This window comes from Halichoerus grypus, chromosome 5, assembly GCF_964656455.1.
Source record: "Halichoerus grypus chromosome 5, mHalGry1.hap1.1, whole genome shotgun sequence".
In the NCBI taxonomy this organism is placed as follows: domain Eukaryota; kingdom Metazoa; phylum Chordata; class Mammalia; order Carnivora; family Phocidae; genus Halichoerus; species Halichoerus grypus.
Window position 1 is genome coordinate 169,706,032 of NC_135716.1, and position 18,836 is coordinate 169,724,867.

Genomic DNA, 18,836 nt, shown 5'->3' on the forward strand with positions numbered 1-18,836 from the left:
GACTTACTTTTTTTTCTTCACAATATTTTTTATTGTCTCATACTTTCATGTTTGGGAATAAGTGAAAAGATGTTTTTAACATCGTGCTCCAGTCTGGCAGTGTTGTTGACCAACAGCTTTAAGCCATCCTGAGGAAATACCGCATGTAGTCAAGGAGGTACAGGGCTGTGTCCAGGGTTGTCGCTCTTGAACCCACTGTTCTATCACCTTACGCACGGATGACATGTTCCAGATGTGGTACGACCGTTGTTGGGACGTTACACAGCCTTTCAGAGTAGAACATTCAAAGAATACGCAAGGACGTGGGAAGACATTAATGATGTAGGGTTAGTTATAGGAAAAGGATAGGAAATTGCAGATAGAGTATGATGCCAACTGTGTTTTTAAAAAAATTCTATATAGGAAGTACTAGAAAAAAAATACACCAAGTATTAATACCAGTTATCTTTGAGTGGCAGGGTAATGGTGACTTCAAACTTCTTTCTACTTTTATTTACTTTTTTAAAAAAGATTTTATTTATTTATTTTTTTTGAGAGAGAGAGAGAGAGAGAGAGAGAGAAGGAGCATGAGCAGGGGGGAGAGGTAGAGAGAGAGGAGGAGAAGCAGGCTCCCTGCAGAGCAAGGAGCCGATGCAGGACTTGATCCCAGGACCCTGGGTTCACTACCTGAGCCAGAGGCAGACGCTTAACCAACTGAGCCACCCAGGTGCCCTTATGTACCTTCTTTCTTCAATCAGCACATACTGAACTGTTCTGATCAGACATAGCAATAATAAAACAACTAACGTCTCCTAGTGTTTACTGTGTGCCAGGCACTGTGCTGAGCATATTATGTGTATTATCTCATTCATCTTCACAACAAACCTATGAGTAGGGTAGAGAGAACGAGTTACAAATGTTAAGTGATTTGCCCATCAACACCACAGTTGGTGTGTGGTGAGGTCGAGTCTGAGTCCAGGCGGTCTGACAGCAGAGGCCAGTCCCAACCACTATAAATGCTGTTTTTCTTTGAAATAAAGATGGTGCTCCTAGGGTTGGCTCTTATTCATTGTGCTCATTAGATAAGAAGACCTGAAGCAGGCCTGCCATGTACAGTTGGGCAGGTTGTGGTCTGCACAAGAGAGCATGTACTCTGCTTGCTAGGCTGTGAGGCTGGGCAAGGAGCTATATCCACCTGAAGGAAGTGGTGCCTTTTCATGGAAATGCAAACTAAAACTGCACTGGGTTACTACTACACACTTGCTAGGAACGGTAAAGAGACTGGCAACAGCAAATGTTGATAAGGCTGTGAAACAACTGGATCTCTCATTCATTGTTGGTGGTAATATAAATTGATAAAACCCACTCTGGCAAAGAATCAGTCAGTTTTCTATAAAAAAAAAACATATACCTACCCTGTGACCCAATACTTAAGACTTACACGCCTTAATATTTACTCAAGGGTAATAAAAACATATTTTCACAAAGAGGCTTGTATAGGAGTGTTCATAGCACCTTTTCCAGGAGAAACAGCCCCGGTGTCCATCACTAGGAGAATGGATAAATAAACTGTGGTATATTCTTACGATAGAACACTACCCGATAAAAAGAACAAATTACTGATATGATAACAACACGGATAAATCTCAAAAACATTACACTGAGTGAAAGAAGCCTTACACAAAGGGTATATATTGTATGATTCCGTTTATATGAAGTTCTAGAACAGGCAAAACTAATATATCATAGAAAAATACCAGAACGGGGGACGCCTGGGTGGCTCAGTTGGTTAAGCGGCTGCCTTCAGCCCAGGTCATGATCCCAGGGTCCTGGGATCGAGTCCCACATCAGGCTCCTTGCTCAACAGGGAACCTGCTTCTCCCTCTCTCTCCGTCTGCTTGTGCTCTCTCTGTCAAATAAAAAAAAAAAAAAAAAAAATCTAAAAAAAAAAAAGAAAAATACCAGAACGGGGCACCTGGGTGGTTCAGGCAGTTGAGCATCTGCCTTTGGCTCGGGTCATGATCCCGGAGTTCTGGGATCTAGTACCACATCTGGCTCTGCTCCTCCCCCTGCTTGTGCTCTCTCTCTCTCTCTCAAATAAATAAATAAATCTTTAAATAAAAAAAAAGAAAAGAGAAAAAAAAGGAAAATATCAGAACAGTAATTGCCTAGGGGCGTGGGGAGAGGGAGTACTAACTGGGAAGGGGCATGAGGGAAGTTTTTGGGGTGATGGGAATGTTCTATATCTAGACAGGGTTTGGGGTGACACATGTGTATGCATTTATCAAAACTTAATAACTGTGCACTTAAGATTTGTACATTTCATCATATCTATATTTTACACCCAAAGGACAAAAATCGTGAACAAATATTAAACTCTTTAATAACACACATGCTGAAGTATTTAGGGGAAGTGCACTGATGTTAGCAATTTACTTTGAGATGCACAATAAAATAGACATAGTCATGAATGGATAGAGAGATGGCTTTAGATGAAAGAAAAGCAAGTGTAAATGTTCATAGTAGGATCTGGGTGGTAGATTTGTGGGAGTTCACTGTAAAATTCTTTCAGCATTGCTGTATGTTTGAAAATGTTCCAAATAAAATGTTGAAAAACACACTTGCTACACACAAGCACGATATTGCATGAAAGAAGCCAGATACGAGAGAATACGTGATGTGTGATTTCATTCAAAACGAAACAGATGCGATCCACTGATGGGATTAGAAGTCAGGATAGCGGTCAGGGCAGAGGGCATGAGGGTGTTCGCTGGAAAGGTTCTGCTTCCTCATTTAGGTGCTGATTGGAGTGTTCAGTTTCTGAAAATTCATGATTGGTTCACTTTTCTGTAATGTCTGTTACTCTCTTCTGAATATATATATATTATACTCGAACAAAATGAATTTTAAAAAAGACTTGCAATGGGGGGGGGCGCCTGTGTGGCTCAGTCGGTTAAGCATTGGACTCTTGGTTTCAGCTCACGTCATGATCTCAGGGTCCTGGGATCGAGCCTCATGTCAGGCTCTGCGTTCAGGGGAGAGTCTGCTTCTCCCTCTCCTGCTCCTCCCCCAGCTCGCGCTGTCTCTCTCTCTCTCCCAAATAATAAATAAAATCTTAAAAAAAAAAAAAAAGACTTTAATCAACATATGGTAATAATTCCCCCATTTATCCTGCTTCCTCTGACCTTAATTCCTCCCCTCTTCTCTAGGACCCCTCTCTCCCCATCCTCAATCAGTACAGCCACCATCCCTGACTCTGAAACTCATTCTCCCGGGGTCTACGCCGCATGGAGGAGCATATAAAACGGAAAGGAAAACTCCTGGTTTGCGGGACAGACAAATCTGCGTCCAAATTCTGATTCTGCCACTTACTAGCTGTGTGCTCTGGGACAGATAACCTTCACAGGTCTCCGTCTTCTCATCAGTTAAGAGGCATAATAATATACCCACCTCAAAGAGAGTGAGGTTGGGATCGAGGGGGGCAACGCATGCACCTTGCGTGGCCTGGCGCCCATCACAGAGTAAGTGCTCACTCAATGTTCAGGGAAATGAAATGGTGGCTTGGGCGCTGTTCCCCTTCCCCTTCCGTCCACGCCACCGGGGGCTCACGCTGGGCAGCAGGAAGGGCCTGGGGCTTGGCTGGGTACCTTTGGGTCCCTCAGCTTCTACTTCTCTAAGCCAGTTTCCCGATCTACACAGCGGAGCTAATAATCCCGGCCCGGCCGAGCTGCCGAGGGGAATGGACAGCCGTGAGGCCGTGAGGCTCGTTAGCTCGGAGACCTCGGGGGATGGAGGCTTCCCGACCCCGCTGTGGCTCTGGCTCGTCTCGCCCCAGGCTTTGGGGCCAGCGCGCTGGCATCGTGAGGACGAGATGTCCAGAGCTGTGAGGCCCCGGGGTCCCTCTGGGCAGCAGCTGGCTCAGCACGGCCGTGGCTGCAGCTGTGAAGGTGGAGGCTGCCCTTCGGTGAGTCACGTGCCGCCCTGTCACCGCACAAAGGAAGCTCTGTTCGGGCACGGGGTGGTGTGTGCTCAGGGCGCCGTCAAAACCAAAGGCTTCCTCTGGGCCGCAGGCCAGGCCCTGCCCTGAAGGGGGGCCCCAGCTTTCTGATGCTGTCTGCCAAGCCCGGGATCATGAAGATGCGCTCGCTCCTGAGCTTCAAGCCAGATGCTCGTCTTCCTGCCCAGTCAGCATTCAGCCAGGGCCTGGTTCGCTTTCCTGGGGACCGTCGGTCATTCTACTGTGCAGTGTGGGCAGCCGGGGACCCTCAGACAGAGAATCAGCCCAGCTCCTGCCCCAGAGGGACGGGTGCTGAAGACCAAGTAGGTACTGGGTAAAGTTGCATTGGGGAGGAGAGCACTAAGGGCTTCATTGCAAGGCAGTGTGCCAAGGCATTACGCACCTCTCGCATTTGGTACTATTATTATCCCATTTCTCAGATGAGGAGATTAAGGTTTAGAAAGGTGAAGTAACTTGCTCTGGAATCCAGATGGGGTGACCTGGAGAGCCTCTACTCTTACCTACCCTTATGTTAGCACCACAGTGATCATGACCATGATCCCTAACGTTTACTAAGTACTGAGGACGTATCAGGTACCATGCTGAACACTGTGCATACATTATTGTCTTCAGTTGCTCGAACAACCCGAAGGAGGAGGTATTATGATTATTCCCTGTTTTATGGAAGAGGAAGCCAAATAAATAAATGACGGCTGGACTGAGCCTTGGAGAAGAACTGGACTTTAGCACATGCCTTCTCAATAGAGCCGGGCATTCGGACTGGCATGTTTACGCTGATGATCTCATTCATCTCCACATCCCCAGTAAAAGATAGGCATGAATTCTTGCATTTTCTAGATGGGGAAACTGAGGTTCAGAGCACTTATGTAACCATTACACAGCTAAAAGTGCTCGAGTCAGGGTTTAAACCCTAGGCAGTCTGTCCCCAAACCCACACTCCTATGTCCCACTAACATTGCTTTCTTGTTAAAGGAAAAGTTTTTAACATTGTTTTTTTTTTCAGAATAGAAATTGTTTTATAGATTATTTCTGATTTTAAAATAAGTGCATCTTGACTGTCAACAAAAAACTCAACATTTTGGTGTATCCCATGCGACGCCTGGTTGGATCAGTCGGACGAGCATGCGACTCTTGATCTCGGGGTCGTGAGTTTGAGCCCCATGTTGGGTGTAGAGAACACTTAAAAGTAAATAAACTTGAAAAAAACATTTTGATGTATCCTGTGTAAATGTGTATGTATACATTTGAGAGCGTATAATGAATATGTGCATGCATGTGTGTGTGCGCATTTGGAAACAAGAGTTTAAAAAGGGAGAATCATGACCTACTAGTTTGAAACCACCCTTTTGCCTTAGTCTACCGCAGACATTTTAATATGCTAACAGAACAGTAATAATAACTTCATTCTTTCAGCAAAATATTTATGATATCCATAAATATTTTCTAGGCACTGAAAATATAGAAATGAGCAAAAGAGAAAAGGTCTCCCCCTCACTGGAGTTATCAGGCCATAAATCACAAAAATAAAATGTTCATTTCTGACAATGCTATAAAAAAAACAATACAATATGTTGGGGGCAACATTTGAAAGGGGGGTCATAAAAGCCTTCTTTGAGGAAATAAGATTTGAACTGAGGCCTGAGTGATGGGAATGGGCCAGCCTTGGACTGGATCCAGGTAGAGGGAACAGCAAGTGCAAAGGCCCTGGGGTGCCTAGAAAATTAATAATGAGTATGTGCATGCCATGTGGTTTTTTTGGGGGGTTTCTTTGTTTTTTTTGTTTCCATGCATGATTTTTTTTTTTTTTTTAAATTTGAGAGCGTGCACCAGAGAGCTTGAGCAAGAGGAGGGGAGGAGGGGAGGGAGAGGAAGAAGCAGACTCCCCGCTGAGCAAGGAGCCAGATGCAGGGACTGGATACTGGGACTCCGGGATCATGACATGAGCCAAAGGCAGAAGTTTAACCAACTGAGCCACCCAGGCTCCCCTCATGGGTGGTTTTAATAGCTGCCGGGAGCTTTACTTGATACATTTCCTGGCACCAAACCCAGTCTTTCTTTTTTATCTTTATTTTCACCGCTTCGGGGTGTGCTGTGGAGGTGGGTTTAAAACCAGGGGTTTTCAAATCCTTTCTAGATGTAGCCAGAGTGCAGTGCTACCTCATCAGCAGTTCGTTATCTTTAGCGATAATTGGTCACGTGAATTATCGAGCGCTTACTATGGGCCAGGTCCTTGTGAAGTGCTCTGAGTGCATCATCTCCTTTATCCCGCCCCGGTGAGGTGAGCGTGGGCTGGAGATATTCACACCGCCCTCGTTCCCTCCCTTCTTCCCAGGATACCCATCGTGGGGAGGCAGAGATGCTATCGGCTCAGTGTGGTGATTATGCATCTCGGGCCTTTGCTCCTATTTTGAGAATGAGGCAGTGGCTTTTGATCCACGCCCTGGTCCAAAGCCAGCCTCGGGGCCTCTCCCTCTCTGGGGGTTTGGCAGCTCTGGTAACAGAATCTGATCCGTGGCCTCTCTCCTTATTATGGATAAGAATTGGGGTGGGGCAGTGGGTGCCCGTGGAGAGAAAGAGGGAGGAAAGCCTGAAGCATGAATCAGGCTCTAGTCCCATGCTTAATAGGTACCTGGGAAGTCTGCCTCACCATGGTGACATCCAAGAGGCTGGCATGACTCTTGAGGCTGGAATCTGTTGTATCCACCATGATGACACTTTGAGAGGCTTGGTGGTCACATGGGGTGTATTTTCTTCCCCACTGGTCTTCCACAGTCTTCTACTCCGAGCCTGGCTGTCCCTGGGGAAGGGGGCAGAGAACTATTAAAGAGGAATGTTTGGGGAGCAAACCCTTCATCTGGGGACTCTTGTGTTTATCCACTCGTTGGTTCATCTGCCTGTCCGTCTGTCGGTCCATCTATTCGCTCATCCGTCCATTCACCTGCTCATCCATCTAGCAAGTGTCATTTCCAAGGCACACTTGAGGAATATCAGAGCTACGCGGAGGAGTAAGACACAGACCCTTCTGTCAGGAACTTACAGTCTCATAAGGGAAACAGAAATAAACTGACAACAGCCATACACTTTGAGAGTAGTTTCTAGGGGACCTACTAAGCTGTGCTGAACTGTGGTTGAATTACTCAGAGTCAGTGTGGCCTCTGAAGGCACACGGTCTGGGCTCAGATCCAGCTCTGCCCATTATTACTGCATGAGCTTGGCTAAGTCACTTCACTTCTCGGAGCCTCAATCCCCTCCTCTATAAAATGGGGATAATGGTAATACCTACTTCATCCATTAAAAAATGATTTATTTATTTTTATTTTAGGAAGAGAGAGTGCATGAGTGGGGGGAGGGGCAGAGAGAGAGAATCTCAAGCAGATTCTGCGCTGAGCATGGAGCCCATGAACCCTGAGATCATGACCTGAGCTGAAACCAAGAGTCGGACCCTCAACCGACTGCACCACCCAAGCGCCCCCAGTTGTTGTGAGGATTAAGGAACTCTGTGTGCATAGCGTAATGCTATGTAGTAGGCATGTAGTAGGTGTGCAATTATTGGTTATTTCATTTCCCGTCAGATGGAGTTCTGTCATAAAGGGACTTAGCGTGTAGTGGGGGAGAACGACCATGTGTTTAGCTCTTAGTTTGCCAGATGTTGTGAAATGCTTGTTTATTTCCACATGTCGTCTGTACAAGACTGGGAGAAAGGTTTGATCATCCCCCATTTCGGAGATTTGAACCCTTGTTTCCCGTACTTCAGAGACGACACTCAGACTGTGTCTATACACAGCTGCCCATGGTAGAAGGTAATGAGTACTCTTATTAAGGTCCAAGCATATTATTCCAGAAACATAGAATTTCTCTGGATTTCTTGATGAGAGTGGGGTTTGAGCCCCAATCTAGAACACCATCACATAGGAATTGCGAGTGGTAATTGCGGGCATCCCAGCCAAAGAGCACAGTTCGGGCCGAAGTGCGAGCAGGAAAAGGAACAGCGTATTTGGAGAGTAATCTTGGAATGATACCATTTATAAAACTTGAAGATCATTTGAGTCCAAACCCATCTTGTCACAGGTGCCCGTGAGGAGGGCCTGAGAGGAGCAGGGTCAGGCCCCGGGCCACACGTAGTGAGCAGCAACGCTGGGGTCAGCCCAGCAGTGTTGGGACACAGAGTCTGAGACAGATGAGGCTGGGGTCAGATCACAAAAGAATTTAATTCTGAGGAGTTTGGAGTCCATCCTGTAAGAAGTGGAGAGCTGTAGGGGCGCATGGGTGGCTGACTCAGCTGAGCGTCTGACTCTTGATTTCAGCTCAGGTTGTGATCTCAGGGTGGTGAGATCGAGCCCTGAGTCAGGCTCCATGCTGGGCATGGAGCTGGCTTAAGATTCTCTCTCTCCCTTGCCCTCTGCCCCTTCCTCTCCACCCCCCAACCTGCACATGCACTCTTTCTCTCTCTCTCCCTGTCTAAAAAAAAAAAAAAAGTGGAGAGCTGTTGAAGGTACTTGAACAGGAACAAATCTTGGCCTAACTATGGCAGAGCTGGAGGGGCTGCAGACTCAAGGGGAAAGAATCCTGAATGGGGTCTAGGGGACCACTGGCCTCTGGGAATCTGAGCTGCTTCAGCTGATCTGGAGCTCTTGACCATGGGCACTATCTGCCTGACCATCAAACAAATAGGTATGTCTGAGGATCAACAATTCTAACAAGGTGGTTGGATTTTCTAAATTTAGCCTCCCCCTATTAAATGCCCTCATAGAACTCTGTATTTTTTCCTTTAGGACACTTACCACAACTGCACCTTGAGAGTTAACTGTGAATGTCTGCCTCAGTGGTTAGATGTCAGGAACTGTCACCTGTTTGTTCAACACCAAACATCTGACATTTAGCAAGGGACTGGCAAAGAAGGGCTTAATCAACATGTTTTGGAATGAATGAATGAACCAATCAACCAATCACTAAGTTCAGCTCTATCATTTTCCAGATAAGAAAGCCAAACCCAGAGTGCAGCAGTTCATTCACTCAATCTGACACATATTTCTTGACTACTTACTAAGTACCAAGTGTTCTAGTGAATATAGTGAATGAGACAGACGAGGTCCCTGTCCTCGTGGAGATGAAGGAGGAAACAGACAAGAAGGAAGTTCTGTTAGACAGGGTCCCTGGCTTCAGAACAAGGTTTCTCTTGGAAACAGGTAGGATTGGCCAGGAATGACTCTATTTCCTTACCCACACTTTATCCCTCTGCCCCCTCCGTACATGTTGAAGGTATTGATTTAAATGGATATGCAATATCAACTCTCAGGCATTTTCTGAGATCATCTGGGCATGACAGATTTGAAACCATCAATGGGGTTTGTGGAACACACATCTGGCTCACGGTACGAAGGGCCAACCAAGAGAGGAAAGCCTGGAGCCCGCACCGTCTCAAAGGTTAAACTCTGCTTGGAGAGGCAAAGAGAACTGCAGACATTGTCATTGTTGTTTTAATTTGCATTTCCTTGATTATTAATGAAGTGAAGTATCTTTACATACATCTCTTGCCCACCTGGGTTTCCTCCTCTGTAAAGTGCTTGCTCATAACTCTCATTTTTTCTGTGGCCCCCTCCTCCTTTTGCATAGAAAGAAACTAACATTGTAAAAAATCAAATGACTTGCCTAAGGTTGGATAACCACTTTTCCATAAAATTACAGAAACCATGTTATATATTACATGGTGTCTAGCTCAAGACAGGCACTGAAGACTTGCTTATTGAACTGAATTTATTTATTTATTTTTAAAAGATTTATTTATTTGAGAGAGAGAGCATGAGCAGGGGGGAGGGGCAGAGGGAGAGGGAGAAGCAGGGCCCCCACTGAGCAAGGAGCCTAACGCAGGGCTCCATCCCAGGACCCCAAGATCATGACCCGAGCCGAAGGCAGACGCTTAACCGACTGAGCCACCCAGAAGCCTCTTGACCTGAATTTAAATTAATATAGAATGACCTCAAGTAAAAGGCAACATCAGGTGGTGAAAGGAGCCTGGGCTCTGGAGTCAGGGGGCCCTGGTGGGCTCTAACTAGGGCTCTGCCTGGTGTCTACTGTGTGACCTCGGGCAAGCACTGAGCCTCTCTGAGCCTCGATTTCCTTCTGGATGGGGATCTATATCTATACCCAGATCTATATATAGATATAGATCCCCAGGTGCATCGGGGCACCTACTACAGGGCTCACTCAGGAATCATTCATTTTCCCTTCTAGTTCCTTCTTGGAGGGATGCAAAACAGCCAAGTGCATAGCGGTGGAGAAGGCCGAATCAAGTGGGCATGGACGGTATGGTAGGCTGAATAATTGCCCTCCAAAATGTCCACTTCTAACCCCCAGAACGTGTGACTGTATCGCCTGAGATGGTAAAAGGGATTTGCAGATGCGATGAAGTTAAGGGTCTCAAGATGGGAAGATGATTTGGGTGGGCCCCGTGTGTTCACAAGGGTTCATACAGGACAGGCCGGAAGGTCGGAGATGCACGAGGGAGACGTGAGGACAGAGCAGAGGTTGCAGTGGAGGACAAGGCCACGAGTCAGGAAAGCAGCAGCCTCTAGAAGCAGAAAAACGGAAGGAAACAGATGCTCTCCTCGAGCCAGGGAGGGAGCTCGGCCCTGCTGACGTCTTGATTCAGACCCAGTGAAACCCATCTTGGGCTTCTGACCACCAGAACTATAAGAGAATTCATTTGTGTTTGTCTTAAGATGCTAAGTTTGGGGTAATTTGTCACAGTGGCAACAGGAAACTAATTCAGATGGCATCTTAGAAAAATCAAGTTTCTGAAGGACGGGAGAGATACGAATTGATGGTGAAGAAGTAATAATATCTCCTTTTTTTTTTTTTAGTGTTTATTTTGTACCAAGCGGTGTTTACATCCCTTGGTTCAAATGATCTCATTTAATCCTCACACCACAGATAAGAACCACTATCCCATTTGCCAGCTGAGAAAACAGAGACCCAACCAGTGCAAGTAACTCAGTAAGCCAATGGAGAAGCTGGGATTCGAGTTCAAGCCCGCCTGTCACCAAACCACCATGCTTCCCCCCCCAAGTGGGAGCACGGGTCCGCTGTGGCAGAGGCCACAGGGGAGTTTCAGAGCTGGCGGGCCTCCGCCAAGTCCATTCAACGTGCATTTATTTGCACATCTTCAGTGTGCCTCCCACGCTGGTGCGGGGGAGACCCACGCTCCCTGGGGAGGCCAGATGCAGTGAGGCAGGAGAGACCCACCCTGAATGATGCTAAAAACATAAACATAACCACCTTGCGAAATACCCGGTTATGCCAAATGCGGTGGAAAGGGAGAGATAGATTGGAGCTAGCAGGGTAAGCTTTTGAAAGTCGAGTCTTAACGGGGCCTTGAAGAATGTGTAGGAGGGGGGAGAGTCCAGGCCAGGGCAGCACAGGGCTGGGGAAGGGGATGGGGTCCACACGATTCCAGGCTGGGATGTGAGTTTCAGGATGTATCAAAAGCGCAGTCCCGGGAGATCTTACACAATTTCCTAAGACAAACCCAGAAGACTCCAAAAGCCAAAGGGATGAAGGAGAGAAATGGCTAGGCATAGGAATGGACAATTCACAAACACACGGAAGGATGTTTCTTCTTATTAGCCATCAAAGGAATGAAAATTAAAACAAGATACAAATATTTGCCTACCAAATCAGCCCCGATTTGAGATGATAATGCTCAGTATTGCCGAGGGTGTGGTGAAACAGGCACGCTCATTCATTGCTAGTAGGAGTGGAAATTAATACAGCCCTTCTGGAAAACAATTTAGCAATGTCTATCAAAAGCCCTGGTATGTTTACATCCTTTGATCCTGCGCCTTCTCTTCAGGGAGGCTAGCCCAGGGAATCTAAATAAGGAAAATCTTTATATGTGAGAAACTCAACTCCATCTTTGTCTGTTTAGTAAGTAACAACCTAAATGTCCAAAAGGGGAAGGTTAAATTATGGTATCTCTACCTAGCAAATATTATTTAGCCACTAAAACTAATAGTAATAAAGAATTTAGATTTAGTTTAATAGTTTGCATTGTTAAGTGAATACGGCAGGATACCTAACTGCATGCACAGCAAAATAGCCACATAAAAACAAAGTATTTTTTTATTGTGGCAAACAAAACAAAAAAACAAGACCACATAACATAAATTTACCCTCTTAATAATTTTTAAGTGTACAGCACAGTATTATTAACGGTCTGCCCATTGTTGTACAACAGATCTCTAGACTTTTCCATCTTGCACAGCTGAAACTCCATACCCAGCAAAGACGATACAGTCAATGGGACTATAATAGTGCTGTATGGTGACAGGTGGGAATTATACTTGTGAGCACAGCATAATGTGTAGACTTGTCAAGTCACTATGTTGTACCCCTGAAACCAATGTAACATGGTGTATCGACTATACTTCAATAAAAAGATAATAAAATTTAAAAAGATGTTTTAAAAAGGACTTAAATAAAATATGCCAAAATTTGTGCTTGTCTTTGGGTGGTGGGTCTAAATATGGTTTTAAAAATTCTTTGCACATTTCCCTTTTTCCAAATTTTTAGACATGCATTAATTACCTTTCTAATAACAAAATAAGATGCATTTCTTTTTAAGGGCAACAGAAAAAGAAGGTGGGCCCAGGAAGCCTGGGAGGTAGCACATTGTCAAATTCGTCATATCCGATAGAGCTGATAACCTGCGGCAAAGGCGACCCTAGGCTCAAGAAAGGACTTCTGCCAGACATTTTGGCCTCCCAGAAAGCCAGCTGCCTTCCAGGTAGGGCCCGAGGGCAGGGACACGGAGGCTGCTGTGTCCTCCAAGCGTCTCCCACTCCGGGTACTGATTAGAGATAGAGCCAGTTGGCACTCACCGCCCAAGACAACTGTGATTCATTCGTCCCTGTTGCAGAGAATGTTAAATAGCTGTCTGCTCTTGGCTCTCTAAACCCACCCAGCCAGACAGCCCTTGGGGACTGAAAGAAGCCGAACCCCACCCACCACGTGCAGAGCCAGACAGAGGGACTGACATGGATTTAAGAAGAACCGTGGTGTGCGTGAACCAGGAAGTAGAAGCAGGGGACAGAAATACATCCACCCAGCACTGCTTCCTGGGTCCTCTCCTGTATTGGAAGCTCCTTCAGGCCCAGAACTTTTAGTCCAGCACGTCCACCCTCCAGCCCTGATTACAGGGTTGTCTACCTTGTAGAGACTTCATAAATAGTCATTCATTGGATGAACCAAGAGCATCCTATCATTTAGGCAAACAGCTTATTTGAGGCGTGGTGCATTCATCTTGGGAAATCACCAAGAGGATGGAAAGTTACAGCACTAGGCAGAGGACTGGCAAGGAGGAGATCTTAGATGGGGGACTGGGAAGGATATAAGGCTCATCACAGAATCCCCTTATATCCTTCCATCTGGCCGCACCCCCATACTGCTGACTGAGTGCAACTACTCCCCGGCGGGGGGCCCACTCCTATCCCCGAGAAGCATGATGAGGACACAGGGAAGTGAAGGACAGCCCGAGTCCTTCTGCAGTCCTATTCGGGTTGGCTGGAATATCTTATACTGTCCCCCGAGTGTGAGTCCCAGCTCTGCCACTTAAGAGCCAAGTCAGGTATCCAATAGGCAACAGACTACAGAATAATTATGTAGGGAATATGTCATGTTTTAAAAAAATTCAGTTTTTGAGCTCTTCCAAATCTGACATAAGTCATCTCATTCCCACAACAACCTATGATGAAGGGGCTACTCTTCTCCGCATTTATAGACAAAAAAGCCCAGATTCAGAGAGGTTTAGTTCATTTCCTGCAGTCATAGGTTAGTAAGTGGTGGAGCTGGGATCTGAACCAAGTCTGATGACTTTACCACCTAGTTCTGTCAGCAGGCCAAGCTGCCTTCCGTCCACACCTACCTGAAAGGCACGGCTGAGAGGCTCAAGAATGGGCTCCTGTACGGGAAGGTGTGCTGGGAACTCCAACGCATAGTATGAGGTGGGCTGGCGGCGAAGATGGTCTCAGGACGAGGGGAGGGGAAGGGACTGGAAAATTTCATGACCACCTACCACACCTGCATCTGTCCCATAACCTCCTCTACTCCTGTGAGGGTGGTTAGCCCTCAGGCGGCCCATCCCTCTGGAGGTGGGCAGGAAGGAATTTTCCCTGCTCTGGAACCAAGAGTGGTTTCACAATGAGGGCTGTGTCTCATGGGTTCTCTGTGTCACCCAATCTGTCTATCCATCCGCTGACAAGGTCACGCGCTCAGCACAGTGCCAAGCCCCTGTCGCCACTGGGGGCCCGGGTCAAGCTAGTGGATGTGGGTCTTGGCCCCGTGAAGGCTGCCTGACTGCAGGGCCCTAAGGAAAGAGAGTCTCAGTAGAGAAAGGCCTCTTTCAGATACTACTGGGCATAAGTAAGCACAGGCGACAGGTCACATGCCACATTAGCTGCTGATTGACTTCACCACACAGCTCACTACACATTCAACATGGTTACTGAACACCTTCTCAGCGGGGCTGGATGGTGCCGGGGTCAGCCTCCATGGGCTCCACAATCAGACAGATCTGGGTTGGAAGCTGGTGCTGCTTCTTCCTCATTGGGTAACATTCACTGAATCACTTCACCCTTCTGAGTCACAGTTGTCACATCTGTCAGCTGTAAAATGGGGCTAATGTGACCCGCTCACAGGATCTCTGTGAGAAGCAGAGAGGTGATCACTCATGGGCTTCCGCACAGTGCCTGGCATTTAGTACTTAGTAACTGTACCTGCGTGTGGTCAGGGCCAGTTCTGCTGGGAGTGGGGAGAGGTAAATAGGATGAGTATCAAAAAGCTTTGCCTTTGAGGATTACACATTCAGCAGCAGAGGCAGAAAAGTACAGAGCTATACTATAATGATGACTGCATATAACATACAGTTATTTCATTTAATCCTTGTCCAAGATCAAGCAACAAAAAAATCTGCAGAGGCAGGATTTGAACCCAGGTCTGGCTTACTAAATGAGAGAATGTGTGTGTGTCCGTGTGTGTGTGTGTGTGTGTGTGAGAGAGAGAGACAGAGAGACAGAGAGACAGAGAGACAGAGAGACAGAGACAGGCGGGGGTTGGGGGAGATTGAGAGAGAGAAAGAGAACAGGAGAGATTGATTTATTTGGAGGAAAAGGATTAGATCCTGAGTCAGGAGACCTAGGAATGAATCTCTCTTTTGGATCAATTTCCCTAATGGATATGTATTAGGAAACAAACAAACAAAAAGCATTTGAAAACTAATATGTCGATGTGTTGTGCACATGTCAGGTTGATAATTCTTACATACAGAGGAGGAAACTGAAACCAGACATGGTCTTATAGATAGAAAATTACAGACCCAAGATCTGAAACTTGGTCTGATTGTTGTGGGTCCAATTTTATTTTTTAAATAAGAATTGTCTATATACAAGTAGTACAACATGATGTTTTTATATACACAGTGAAATCATTACCACAGTCAAGCTAATTAGCGTATCCAACTCCTCACATAATATTTTTGGTGAGTGTGGTGAGAGCACCTGAGATCTATTCTCAGCAAATTTCCAGTATACAATACAGTATTATTAATCATAATCACCTTGCTGTACATTAAATCTCTAGAACTTACTTGTTTTACCTAACTGCAACTCTCCAATTTCCCTCATCTCCCCCCCCACACAACTACTGTTCCACTCTCTGCTTCTATGAATTCAACTTCTTTAGATTCCACATATAAGTGAGATCATGCAGTATTTTTCTTTATGTGTTTGGCTTATTTCACTTAGCATAAAGTTCTTCATGTTCATCCATGTTGTCTTAAATGGCAGATCTCCTTCTTTTTTAAGGTTGATTAATATTCATATATGTATATATAACAATCACTTTGTCCCTTTGTCTGTCAACCCACACTTAGGTTATTTCTATATCTTGGCTATTGTAAATCATGCTGCAATGAACATGGGAGTGCAGATAACCCTTCACGGTACCAATTTCATCTCCTTTGGGTATATAACCAGAAGAGGCATCGATGTATCATATGGTAGTTCCACTTCTAACTTTTTAAAAGATTTTATTTATTTATTTGAGAGACAGCAAGCATGAGGGGAGGGGCAAAAGGGGAGGAAGATGGATAAGCAGACTCCCCCGCTGAGCACAGAGCCGGAAGCAGGGTTCAAGCCCATGACGCTGAGATCATGACCTGAGCCAAAACGAAGAGTCCAATGTTCAACTGACTGAGCCACCTAAGTCCACCTCCACTTCTAATTTTTTTCAAAGATTTATTTATTTATTTATTTTTAGAGAGAGAGAGAGAAAGAGAGCATGAGCAGGAGGAAGGGCAGTGGGAGAGAATCTTTCAAGTATACTCACCACTGAGCGAGGAGGCCAACATGGGGCTAGATCCCACAACCCATGAGATCATGACCTGAGCTGAAACCAAGAGTCAGACACTGAACCAACTGAGCCATCCACGCGTCCCATCCACTTTTAATTTTTTGAGGAACCTCCATACTGTTTTTCATAATGGCTGTAGCTATTTACCTTCCCACCAAAACAGTGTACAAACTTTCCCTTTTCTCTACATACTCACAAAACTTATTTTTGTCCTTTTGGTAACAGCCATCCTAACCAAAACTCATTGTAGTTCTGATTAGCCTTTCTCCAATGATTAGTGATGTTGAGCACCTTTTTTGTTTACCTTTTGGCCTTTTGTATGACTTCTTTGTATAAAGTGTACCTAGGTCCATTTGAAATCTGGGTTTGTTTTGTATGTATGAGTTCTTTATGTATTTTTTTATATTAGCCACTTATCAGCGATACGGTTTGCAAATATTTTCTCCCAAGTCGCCTTTTCGTTTTGTTGATTGTTTCCTTTGATGTGCAGAAGCTCTTTAGTTTGAGGCAGTCCCGCTGGTTTATTGCTGCCCAGCTGCCTGTGCCAGTCTGACCTCAGTCTGTGCTCTCCCCCATGGGTGACGCCACGCAGCCAGCCTTGAAGGATGGGAAATTCGCCATATGTCTGCCAATGACGCAGTAGGTTGACCAATCATTCATTGTTCATCACTCCTTTTGAGGAATTGATGGATTTATACAACAGTAGTGGTGTCTCCTGGGTGACCTAATCATGACACTAGGCAGCGAAGCAGAGTCAAGAGAAAATGCTTTCACCAAGCCAGCACATATTTATGACCTACTGTGTACTCAGCGCTAGGCTAACTCCTCAGCACATAGCAGCATGCTCTTCCTACACTTCCAGGTTTGTGAGGAGCCAAGGCAGGCACCCACCAAATATCCAACAACACAAGACTCTAAACTTTTACTTTGAACTCTAATTATTAAGATCTTGGAATCAGGGGAGCCTAGCTGGCTCAGTCCGAGAAGCATGCAACTCTTGGTCTCAGGGTCTGAGTTCAAGGCCCATATTGGGTGTAGAGATTACTAAAACATCAATAAATAAACAACAACAAAAAAGACCTTGGCATCATACAGAGCTGGGTTCAAAACTGGGCTCTGAAACTCAATGTCTGATGTGATTCTGAGGCAGCCACTTTACCGCTCCGAGCCTGTGATATTGAGGTAGGAGGAAGCTAAGTGATGAGGGCTGATATCGACTACTCCCACATTGTGCAAGACAGGGTGGGTTTCAGGACCACTCAGGGGAAGCACTACAGCCTCGTGGTTAAGAACTGGCTATGCAGCATATCAAAGACAGAATGCTAACAGTTCCATCCTAGCTGCATGCAAGTCACTCAACTTCTCAGAGCACTGCTTCTTATAGGAAGAGAAGGCGGTGACAGGAAGCTTCCTGAAGCAGGTGGGGCTTGTGTAAGACCACAGGAAAGGAAGCCAGGCCGGGGAAGAGGAGTAGCAAATCTCCACGGATGAGGCCGCACACGGGCACACCTGAGATCGTCGACCAGACTAACAAAGAGAATCTGGGGGATGCTAGCAGCCTTCCCACGGCCTGGTAGGGTCCTCCCATGGCACCACCCCCTCCTCCAGGGACACGGACGGAGGCCCAGAGCGACCACGCTTCCTGACCCCCGAGGGTGAATTTCCGGTCCCAGGGTGCACCGCGTGGCCTACGCCCCGTGGGAGCTCTGATTGGTTTACCGTCCAGCACTGAGCTCTCCTATTGGGCAGAACCTCGCACCATCAGCCTCTCCGCTCCACCTTGACTCAATCCGCTGAGGTGGGGCGGCAGGGTGGCACAGCGAATGGGTCTGTCCCCAGACACAGGCACCAGGGAGCCACTGCCGACAACTTTCTGCACTGTGAGAGTTCACAGGTTGAGCTGGCACATATCCCTGACTTAACGTGCCACCTCTCAGGGTCGTTTGATCCACAGATGGATTCGAGTCCGTCCTTCATGTCCATATTTATGAGGCATTGGCCAGGGTGGTATTGTCCATGGCCCTGGAACAGCATTTGTGTACCCACCCCAGGACCAAGATGGGGAAATTACTTCCTTTGCTCATGAATTAGAAGCCTAGATAGTACTTTATTGATGGATGTTATGGCTTAAGCACCAGGAAGAACATCAATATGATGCAGATGAAGCCCATGTCTACAAAGAGTGTCTGCTTCCTTGGAGAGAGATAGAGACATTTGCAGAAATATAATACAAAGTGGAAAGGATCTATGCCTCAAAAGAGGTGAAGACAGGGTGCTCTGGGAAGGCTTCATGGAGTAGCACTGGAACTCTGAGCAAGAGGGAAGGAGCAGATGGCTCCTTAGGATAATGCCACTCTGGCCATCAGTGAGTGTCGGGGACAAGCGCGCGCTCTCTCTCTCCCTCTCTCAGCAGGAGGCAGGGGAATACAATGTTTAG

General features: G+C 46.3%; 1 long non-coding RNA gene across 1 annotated transcript; it reads right to left on the bottom strand.

The window, feature by feature from the left end:
- Positions 1–1,697: 1,697 nt before the first annotated feature.
- LOC144381781 (uncharacterized) lies at positions 1,698–14,078 on the bottom strand. Its single transcript, XR_013447600.1, has 3 exons — positions 13,917–14,078; positions 6,627–6,794; positions 1,698–1,888 (listed from the first exon to the last, which is right to left on the bottom strand). It is a non-coding gene; the product is annotated as an uncharacterized LOC144381781 (long non-coding RNA).
- Between the last annotated feature and the right edge of the window lie 4,758 nt (positions 14,079–18,836).